This window comes from Bos taurus, chromosome 5 (assembly GCF_002263795.3).
Source record: "Bos taurus isolate L1 Dominette 01449 registration number 42190680 breed Hereford chromosome 5, ARS-UCD2.0, whole genome shotgun sequence".
NCBI lineage: Eukaryota > Metazoa > Chordata > Mammalia > Artiodactyla > Bovidae > Bos > Bos taurus.
Window position 1 is genome coordinate 115,209,482 of NC_037332.1, and position 10,309 is coordinate 115,219,790.

The window sequence follows — 10,309 nt, forward strand, 5'->3', positions numbered from 1 at the left end:
GAGGAGACCCAGGAAACCCCCAGGCCTGAGCAGGACGGGCAGCACCCCCAGCCTGCCTCAGTGCCTCTCAAAGTGAGTGTTAGTTGCTCAGTCATGTCCGACTCTTTGTGACCCTATGGACTGTCGCCCACTAGGGTCCTCTGGCCATGGAGTTCTCCAGAGAAGAACACTGGAGTGGGGAGCCATTGTCTTCTCCAAGGGGTCTTCCCAACCCAGGGATCAAACCCAGATCTTCTACACTGCAGTCAGATTCTTTACCATCTGAGCCACCAGGGAAGCCCAAAGCCACTCCCAACAGGCATCTGCAGACAGTACTCTGGCTCAACAGCTGCCTCCCCCTACAGTCTCCATCACCTCCCATCACTTAGCCACGACATCTGGGACTATTCTCCCCTCCTGTTTCAGGAACCCCACCCATCCATCCATCCGTCCATCTATCATGTGCTAAGTCGTGTCCAACTCTTTGTGACCCCATAGACCGTGGCCTGCCAGGCTGCTCTGTCCATGGAATTCTCTAGGCAAGAACACTAGAGTGGGTTGCAATTTTCTACTCCAGGGGATCTTCCTAGGGATCAAACCTAGGTCTCCTGTGGCTTCTGCATAGCAGGCGCCTTCTTTACCACTTGAGCCATCAGGGAAGCCTTCATGTACCCCACATCCAACCAAGCAGAGCGTACTCTCGGACCTCCTTGAGGGGGTAACCTAGAATGCAGCCTCTTGCTTGCGGTTCTCCCACCCCCAGCCCCAGCCCGCGTCGTCATCCCTGGATTGTCCCCTGCCCGTCTTCCCCCACCCCTCCCCCTCTCTCGATGCCATGAGACCCACCGTAGCTCCATCCCACCAGCCGACCTCATCCCAGCCCTGGGCAGGCTTCTCACTCACATGGAGTAAAAGCCAGAATCTGCAGGAGGCCCCAGGCCTCATACGACCTGCCCCTCACCCCCTCACCCCCCCCAGAGAGCTTCCCAGCTCACCCCTCTCCTCTCTGTCTTTGTTCAAATGTCACCTCCTCACAAGGCTGCCCCTTTCTGCCAAATTCAGATGAGACCAGGAGGTGAAGGGACGAGGTCTTGCAGGGCCCTTGAGAACAGCCACTTTGCCCAGACAAGGTGGATGCGACCCATGGCCCAACTCAAGTGTCAGTGGAGCCACTGAGGCCGTGATGTGGGACGGACGAGGCAAGGGGCAGGGGAGGGGGCGGGGAGACTCATCTGGTGCAGTAATTCGAGCCAGTAATGAGGACAGCCTGGACCAGGTGATGGCTGGGGAGGCGGGCTCTGTGGCCTGATTCCAGCTGTCTTTTGAATATAGAGCCCATGGGATCTACAAGCAGATTGACTGTGAGTGTTAGAGAAAGGGTGGAGTCAGGAGAACCCCCAGACTTTGAGCCACTGGAAGGCGGGAGCAGTTCTGGGGCACCGCAGGCATGGAGAAGTGTCTGCGAGTCCACATTAGATGCCCAAGAGGGACAGCGTGTTGGCAGATGAGTTCTCAGTTTGGGATTCAAGGAGAGGTCCAGGCTAGAGAGATGGATTCCAGGGGAAACTGGGAGGCTGGCCGGGGTTTCTTGGGGCAGAGGTGTCAAGAGAGAAGCAGGGACCTCAGAAGTCAGGGAGCAGGCGGTGGTGGGGAGGGCAGTGAAGTGACCAGCAGGGGCAATGAAGTGAAGCGAAAGTGTTAATTGCTCTTTGCAACCCTGTGGACTGTAGCCCGCCAGGCTCCTCTGTCCATAGGATTCTCCAGGCAAAGATACCGGAGTGGGTAGCCATTCCCTTCTCCAAGGGATCTTCCCAACCCAGGGATCAAACCTGGATCTTGCACATTGCACCATCTGAGCCACCAGGGAAGCCCTACACATCTCAAAGCTAGGGGTTTCAGGAGGAGAGGACAGTGAACTGAAATATCGGCTGAAATATCGGCTGAAGCCCTACACATCTCAAAGCTAGGGGTTTCAGGAGGAGAGGACAGTGATCTGAAATATAGTGAATGAGTAAATGAATGAGTGAGTCACAAAAAACTACAAGATTAGGGGAAAGACTGTAAGAGCCACCCCAGGCCCACCCCAGCAACCCTTTGCCCACCCCCAAGGCCCCCCGGGTGGAGCCCAGGCAGCGTGGCCCACCTAAGCCACTATTGAGACGTTCCCCCGGTTGTCACCCCACCTGACGCTGGCGGCTTCTCCTAGGAGACCACCAGATTATGACGCAAATGTCACACTGTTTGGAGGGAGGAAGAATCCAGGCGGCCGTTTTTGTTTATCTGCAGCCATAACTCTGCCCCGAGCCTAATGGACCAGACCTTTTCCAGTCATTTAACAGCCGACCTGACATTTACAAGGCAGGCGGTTAGCACTTGTCCTGACAGTGTGGGACTGACGCAGCCAGGTCTGTCCTGCCTGAGTGCACCGCTCATCTCTGCTCGCCAGGAGTGGGAGGGGAGTCTTTGGGGGGGTGCTGGGGGCGGGGTGTCCGGAAGAACAAGGAACTTCTTGCCAGTGACTGCAATTCCCACCAGCATCCAGAGTTTCATCCGTTTCACCCCCCAAAGCAGCACTTTGTGGTTTTACAATACACTTTTGCATTTCTTTTCCAACGTGATCACACAAAGGACATTGTGTAGCAGGGTCCCCGCTGAACCTGGGCCCATTAGGAGGGCTGGTGGGGAGCCTGCCAGGAGCTTCATGCAGACAAGAGACCCCTGGAAAGAATTCCCCTGAAGAATCAAGGGAGGAGCGTGGGGCCAATCCGGCCCGACATGCAGGGCCCAGCTTACTAGTGGTCAGAGTACCTGGCTCCCAGTACGAATTCTCCCCTTTGCCCCAAAACCCAGCCAGCCCCTGCTAGACAAGTCTGGGGAAATATTAACACCAACGGCCAACGGGTGCCAAGGTCACGATCCCCATCACAGGTGAGGACACGGACCCTGAGGCTAACCTGTAGCCCTCACCCAGGAGGCCGGCCCTGGTCTGACTTACTCCCTGGAGGCAGCAGGTTCACTTTCAAAGCAGGAAATACCCAGTGTAATTGAGCAGATCTGCGGCCCCATTTGACCAGCGACCTCGTGAGCCTTCTCCACCGTCAGACCCCAGGGAAGGGGCCCCCAAGCCCAGGCCCACACCCCGAGGAGGCGTGAGTGTGAGCAGTCGACGACCACCACTCCTCGGCCGAGAGACCCTGGCTGAGTCCCCTCTCCTCTCCCAGCCTCAGTTTCTCCCGCTGCAGGAGGGAACAATTACAGAATCGGCTCCCGCGACGTTGAGAGGACAGCGGGATGAGTCAACGCCCGAGACGGCGCAATGAGAAATGCCGGGTGCCGGGCAGATGTGGGGAATCGTCCTTGTGACTAGGAGGTTGCCATGGTGATGGAGGCTCGTGTTTAGCGGGTAAATATCCACAGCCCACTGGAGCAGCTGGTCCTTCTCAGTCCCAAGACAGGCACAGCCCAGTGGCGTGCTCACCCCCAGCCCTCCCCACCCTGTCCCGGGAGGTAGTTCCGTAACCTCCCCCAAAACCCGGAGCACCACACTTCTCTCCAGAACCTTCTTCTGGGACCAGAACCCGCCCCATTTCCTGAGCACAGTGTAAACTCAGACACATCCATCCCCACACCTCTGTCTCCACAGCAAGTGTTTCCTAAAAGTGCCCTGGGGCCGAGTGGTGGCCTGGACCCCTCCTCTGCCATCAAGGAGCTCAACGCCACAGGGTAGGTGATGGGCAGGAAGAGAGCATGACCCCAGAGTGGGGTGAGGGCTGCAGTGGACAGGATGGGGGTGGGCAGACACCAGGCCCTGTGAGGCTCCTTCCAATGGGACTTCCAGATTCTGAGTCTCGGGGTAATAACTGACCACCAAGAGGGAGAAACGGAGAAATTTCTATCCTGCAAAGTGCACTCACCCCCCAGGCGCCGGGTCCTACCCAACTTCCTGGACTGTGAAATAGGGATAATATTCACTGCCCACAGAGCAGCGGGGGGCATGCCATGAGGCCGTAGGGATAGGGGTCCCCACGTCTGGTCCCCATGCATGCCTGACAAGCAGTAGCAAATAAATACTGCCGGGCTGGTGGTGAGGTCATAGGTGGAAAGGTTAGGGGTCTTCAGAAAAGGAGAACCAGGCACGGCTTTCTTGACATGAGAGAAGCCATCTTTGGCCTAAGCTGTTCTGTGATCTAAGCTTAGACCCAACGCCTGTCCTTGCAAAGGAACAGGCCTCAGGAGTTAATGATGGTAAAGGAAGAGAAGCACAAACAGCTGTTACCAGGTCAGAGAGATAACCGTATCGGAGACAATAAATCAGAAGTCAAGACTCCAGTTCTGTTTCAAAGGTAAAGATTAGCCTGAAGTGCATTCTTTGGATCCTGCTTTGCAGGATCCAATGCCCCTCGAGCCCTCACCCACCCGATCAACTGGAACCCAAGGAATGACGGTGCTGACCTCTGTTCTCCCCCGTGACGTCAATCAACCAGAGCCCGGACTTTGTCAACCTTGCCCCAGTTCTAGACTGCATTCTCCTCTGCTCAAGCCCCTTCATGAATATGCATGTACCCTTAGCTTAAAACTGCCCCAATTTTGTTGTTCAAGGAGACACTGCTATGGGAATGATCCCTAGTTTCCAAGCTGTCCTTACTTGCAAATAATAAATCTTTCGTTTTCCCCATCCTTGGCTTCGATGTTATCTTTTGAAAGCTCGACAGCCCCCAAGAGATGAACCATTTTGGGGGAACAATGGGAGGCATCACTAAGTCCAATTTGTGGACTCAGGCACCTATTCCAGAAACGCCCACTGAACCTTTCTATGTGCCCGCTAGAGCCTGCTGTCAGCACTGGGGACCCGGCAGGGAAGGCCCAGCCCAGCCCCCGGGGGGAGAAAGACGACCCCCAGACACACAGCTCTGCTGTACCTCTGGAGGAGCCAGAGGAATAACCGCAGAGCAACAGATGGCTAATATTTATTACAGACCAAGATCGGAGGAAACTCTGTGGCTCTCTGATCAAAGGTCTAGTGAAAGGAAGGAAAGAGGGCTTCCCTGGTGGCTCAGGGGTAGAGGATCTGCCTGCCAATGCAGGAGACACGGGTTCAGTCCCTGATCCCGGAAGATCCCACAGCTGCAGGGCAACCAAGCCCATGTGCCACAACTACAGAGCCCACGAGCTGCAACTCCTGGGCCTGCGTGCCCTAGAGCCCGTGCTCAGCAACGACAGAAGCCACCAAAATGAGAAGCCTGTGCACCCCAATCAGAGAGTAGCCGCTGCTGTCGCAGCTAGGAAAAAAGCCTGAGCGGCAGTGAAGACCCAGCAGAGCCAAAAATAAAAAGAAAGAAACATTTTCTTTAAAAACGGGGGAAGAAAGAGAAGGGAAGAGGAGAGGAAGAGTGGAGAGGGAGAGAGGGGAGAGAAGGGGAGGGCAAAGAGCTCTCTGGTGAGAGGGTGTGAGGGAAGTCCCTGACACAGCCAGTGCAAAGGCCCTGGGGTGCCTGCCTGGCAGACAGCAGGGGCTGGGATGGAGCCAGCAAGGGGTGAGGGGCAGGGAGGGGAGGCCAGGAGCCGGGGGTCAGGCCATGAAGGCCCCTGCAGGCCACGGTGAGGACGTGGGAAGCCCCTGGAGAGGGCTGAGGGTGATCTGACCAGGTCTGTCCTGTGTTTCAGCAGACGGGCTCTGAGCACGCTGAAGATGAGCAGCCGCTGCATTGGGCTGTAGTCAGAAGACAGGACCACGGGGTCCTGGCTGAGGACACCGAGGCCCCCGGGGACAAGGGGGGAGGGGAAACATGGTTTCCTAAGCAACGGAATAGCAGACCCTCTGGCCCTAGATACTCATTTCCGGATGAGTGGGACCCAGGCCGCAGACCCTGGCAGACACCAGGATGCTCCTGGAGGCCTGATTTGCAAATCATGTTTTAATTACTTGGAAATGATCAGTTCTGTAGCTCTGAAACCCAAGAGACTCAGACTCCCGCCTTTGGTGGAAAACCACAAAGCGACTGTGACAAGGAGCAGGAAGGGAGAAAATTAGAGCCCGAAGCGCCCGACCTGGACAGCTCCCAGGACTCGCATCCTCCAGCTGCCCCCAGGATTTGGTAGAACTTCTGCCCTTTGAAACACAATGCAAGCTGAAACAGGGTGTCCTGACAACCCAGGAGCTGCATTTGTTCCCACAGACATTGATTGAGGGTCTACTTTGTGCCAAGGACTGTCCCAGCCAGCCTGGCAAGCAGCCCAGCCCAGCCGCCAGCCTTATGGAGCTTGGATCTAGCAGAGAAGACATAGTGGAGAATTCCAATCATGGTGGGGGCCACAGAGATAGACAGATCCTCGGGGAGGACTCTGTGAGGAGGCCAGCAGGCCAGGAGAGCTGAGGCCCAGTGAGGATGTGGGAGGTGAGGTCAGAGGGGTCAGCAGCGCCGATCCCATGGGCCATTCAGTTTGCAAAGCACTTTCTTATCCATTGCAGGGAAGGGGCACTTTTATCCCCATTATACAGATAGAGAAAGTTGAGGCTCTGAGAGATCACGTGGCCCTTCATAAATCTCAAGGCTGGGATTCACCCCCAGGACAGCTCACTCTATAGCCAGCCAGCCCACTCTCTCTAGGGACCTAGAGGGGACTCGGTTTGTCCCCCTTAGCCACTTGGAGAAGGGCCAGACATGCCCCACCAGGGCCAGGAGAAGACTGGCATGGTCGTCCATCATCATCTGTCTCCTGGACAACTGCAGTGGGCTCCTCCCTGGTGCCCGCGCGTGGGTGAGCCCCTGCCATCAGTCCATCAGTGGTTATCATCCCCTGAATGGCTGCAGGGATCTTTCCCCTGCGTGAATCAGATCCTTCCTTCCTGCCCCATTGCCTTTGGGGGCCTGACGAGGACCACCTTCCAGTCCTGACCTTTGCTGACCTCTCTCTCCATGTCTCCCTGACCCACCCCCTTAACCCTCTCTGGACCCTGGCCACATCTCTTCCCTGCACTGGTCTCCTCTGCTGAAACAAGTTCCCACAAACTTAGCTCAAAGCAACACTTAAGAGCTCCCAATCGTGTAGGTCAGACATCAGGGTGGAGCAGTTGTGTTCCCAGCTCAGGGTCTAACAAGACTAACATCAAGATGCTGGCCAGCTGAGCCCTCATCTGGAGCTCAGGGGTTCCTTCCCTGCCCACCCGATTAAGGCAGAATTCAGATCCTCACAGCTGTAGAACCGAGTAACCATTTCCTCCCCCTCCAGGGGCCTCTGTCTCCTGAATCCATCCATCATCAAAGCCACCCATGGAGAATCTCCCTTGTGTCAAATCCTTGTCTCACTCTGAATCTATTTCACCAGGAGAGCCCAGTCTCCATGATGGACTCTCACCTGATTAGGTCTGGCCCACCAATGATACTTTTCTTAAGGTTAAATGATTAGGGGCCTTAATCACATCCGCAAACCCCCTCCACAGCAGCACCTAGGTTCATATTTGGCTAAATAACCAACAGAAGGTGTGCATCTCCCAGGGCCAGGAACTTGGAGGCCATGTCAGAATTCTGTCGTCCACATCTCCCCTTGAGGCAATGTAACCCCAAGCCCCACCCCCAAGTGACACTTGAGATGCTAAGAGAAGAGCCAGCTTCAGATCAGCGTGTGAAGCCTCCCTCGTGTCTGTGTTTCACTGCAGAATAAGTCACAACACTTACAACCCTTCCTATTTCTCAGCTGCCATGAAGCTCCAGGGCTTCCCTGGTGGCTTAGTCGGTAAAGAATCCACCTGCAATGTAGGAGCCACAGGAGACACAAGTTCGATCCCTGGGGCGGGAAGATTTCCTGGAGAAGGAAATGGCAACCTGCCCTAGGATTCTTGCTTGAGAAATCCCATGGACAGAGGAGCCTGGCTGTCTACAGTCCACGGGGTCACAAAAGAGTCGGGCACAATTTAGTGACTAAACCACTACCCACCATGAAGCTCCAGACCAGCCAAAAACGACCTCTTCCCTGCAGGCCAACAGGCATTACACAAACCAAGCAGAACCTTCCCCAAGCTACGAACAATCTGCCCGAATGTTTCCTTGATGGTGATGTATGAGTTTGCTGAGGCTGCCATCACAAAGTACCATACTCTGTGTGACTCGAACAACAGAAACGCTCTCGCCGTTCTGGAGGCTGTGTGCTCAAGGTCATGGGATTGGCCGGGTGTGTTTGCCCGAGACCTCTCTCCTTGGCCTCCCGTGTCCTCACGTGATCATCCCTCTGTGTCTTAATCTCCTCTCTCATAAGGACACCAATCGTATTGGATCAGAGCTCACCCATACAACCGCATTTTACCTTGATTACCTCTTTAAAGGCCTGATCGCCAAGTGTAGTCACATTTTGAGGTTCTGGCGGTTGGAACTTCAACTGGGATTTGGGGAAGACACAATTCCGCCCGTAGGGCATGACATGTGCCCCCTCATTGTTATAGAAGTCTGTTTATGCTAGAAATCCCTAAAGTGCATGTGAATCATCAATTTTTATCGCCAAGTGATTTGCAATTGTTGTGAGAGAGAGCTATCACACAGGCCAAGATAAAGGAAGAGGGCTTCCGTTATGAACAGACCATTGCAGAAGGCTAAGGACCTTCCTGTTGGGAGGAAGAAAAATGCTTTTTTCCCACTTACACAGAGAGAACCTGCAGTCTTGGTTTTACACCTTTAACAGTGAGTCACAAGTTGTGCAGAACAAAAACTCTCTGGTAAGTTGCAGGAGCTCCATAAACAGGGAGGTGAAAGGTCCGTAGCCCCGAAAGGCTGCTGTCTGCTTCCTTCCCCACCCGTTCATTTCTGGAGTGACTTTACCTCATAGGGACAAGAAAGCAAGATAAACCACATAGAAGGTTCCACCCATGATCAAGAAGACTGACCATGTGTCAAAACGGTGCAGGGCTCTAACTCAGCAGGACCTAGGGGGCGCTCCTGGAGCAGACCCCTCCCCCACGTCCTCTGCCTGCCTCCTGTCTGTAGAAAACATTTAGCTTCCTAGGCCATCCCAGAGTCCCAAAGAATACATTTAATAGAGAAGTGAGAAAATGCAGAAACAAGGAAAAATATTCAAGCAAGACATATTAATAACAGTCAAGCCACTAAACGGACTTCCCCAGTGGCTCGGCGATAAAGAATCTGCCTGCATTGCAGGAGCCGCAGGAGACCCAAGTTTGATCCCTGGGTCGGCAAGATCCCCTCAAGGAGTCCATGGCAACCCACTCCTGGAATAGACAATTCTTGCCTGGAGAATTCCACGGACCGAAGAGCCAGTCCACGGGGTCGCACAGAGTCGGACACGACTGAAGCGACTACGCACACGTGCACGCAAGTCATTAAGCAAAGTCAAGGACTTTGTGTTCCTCCTCAGGGGCTATAGATAATATTGTGAGCCACATCCTTTGAGCTGTCGGGCATGTGAAAATCCCACCAGTGGGAAGAAATTGATTGTCTGCTGCCCACAAGCACGTTGGAACCAGAAGACCGATGATGCTGACGCCCAATGACCTCACCACCAGCCAATCAGAAGAATGTCCATGAGCTGATCACACCCCTTACAACCCCCTTCTCTCACTCTGTCTTTAAAAACCTTCCCCTGAAAAACTTCAGAGAGTTCAGGCCTTTTAAGCACAAGCTGCCTGGACTCCGTGCTTGCACCCGCGATAAAAGCTGCGCTTTCCATCACCACGACCTCCTGGCAGTAGAATGGCTTCACTGCACACAGACAAGTGGACCCAAGTTTGGTTCAATAACAGGACAAGACGCAGGAATCCTCCCAAGCCCGCCGTGGTGAGTGGCCATCAGCCCAGTCAACCAACTGCCGTGGGACCTGGTAACAGAGTGGCAGGTGTCACAGTGTCAGAACACGGCAGAACCCTCAAAACAAACAGACAAACAACAGTAACAACCATAAAAAGATAACCAGACCGCCTGTCACCTGCCGCCCAGCACAGAGCCCGGCAGGGCACTGAGACCAGCTTCCCAATGTCAAAATTCAGCAGCCAGGTACCAGTCAATACCATCAAACACACACTCGTGCAGGCAGTCACAAGCAAAGCCCGTGAGGTGTGCTTCTGAAGCCTTACACTGTCAGCGCCCAGAGGGGAATTCTTGTGGCTTCTCCGTGGAACCTCCAACAATTTAAAATACCCAAGAAATTGTTTATGTCCAAACAAGTCTGCAGACTCAAGGGAGTCCAGACTTATGAAACATGGCTCACCAAATGAAAACCACGACAGGTATTTGAAAGAAAGACCAAGACCCAAGATTACCAAGCATGCTGGGTTCCCTGTTGATAACGGAAACATCACAATTTTCTTCCACGATCATCGGGTCTG

The 10,309-nt window shown here is 54.3% G+C and overlaps 1 long non-coding RNA gene across 1 annotated transcript; it reads left to right on the plus strand.

Moving 5' to 3' along the window:
- The first annotated feature begins 2,449 nt into the window (after window positions 1–2,449).
- LOC132345369 (uncharacterized) lies at window positions 2,450–4,662 on the plus strand. The gene is made up of 3 exons (XR_009494710.1): window positions 2,450–3,382; window positions 3,623–3,702; window positions 4,367–4,662. It is a non-coding gene; the product is annotated as an uncharacterized lncRNA (long non-coding RNA).
- The last annotated feature ends 5,647 nt before the right edge of the window (window positions 4,663–10,309 follow it).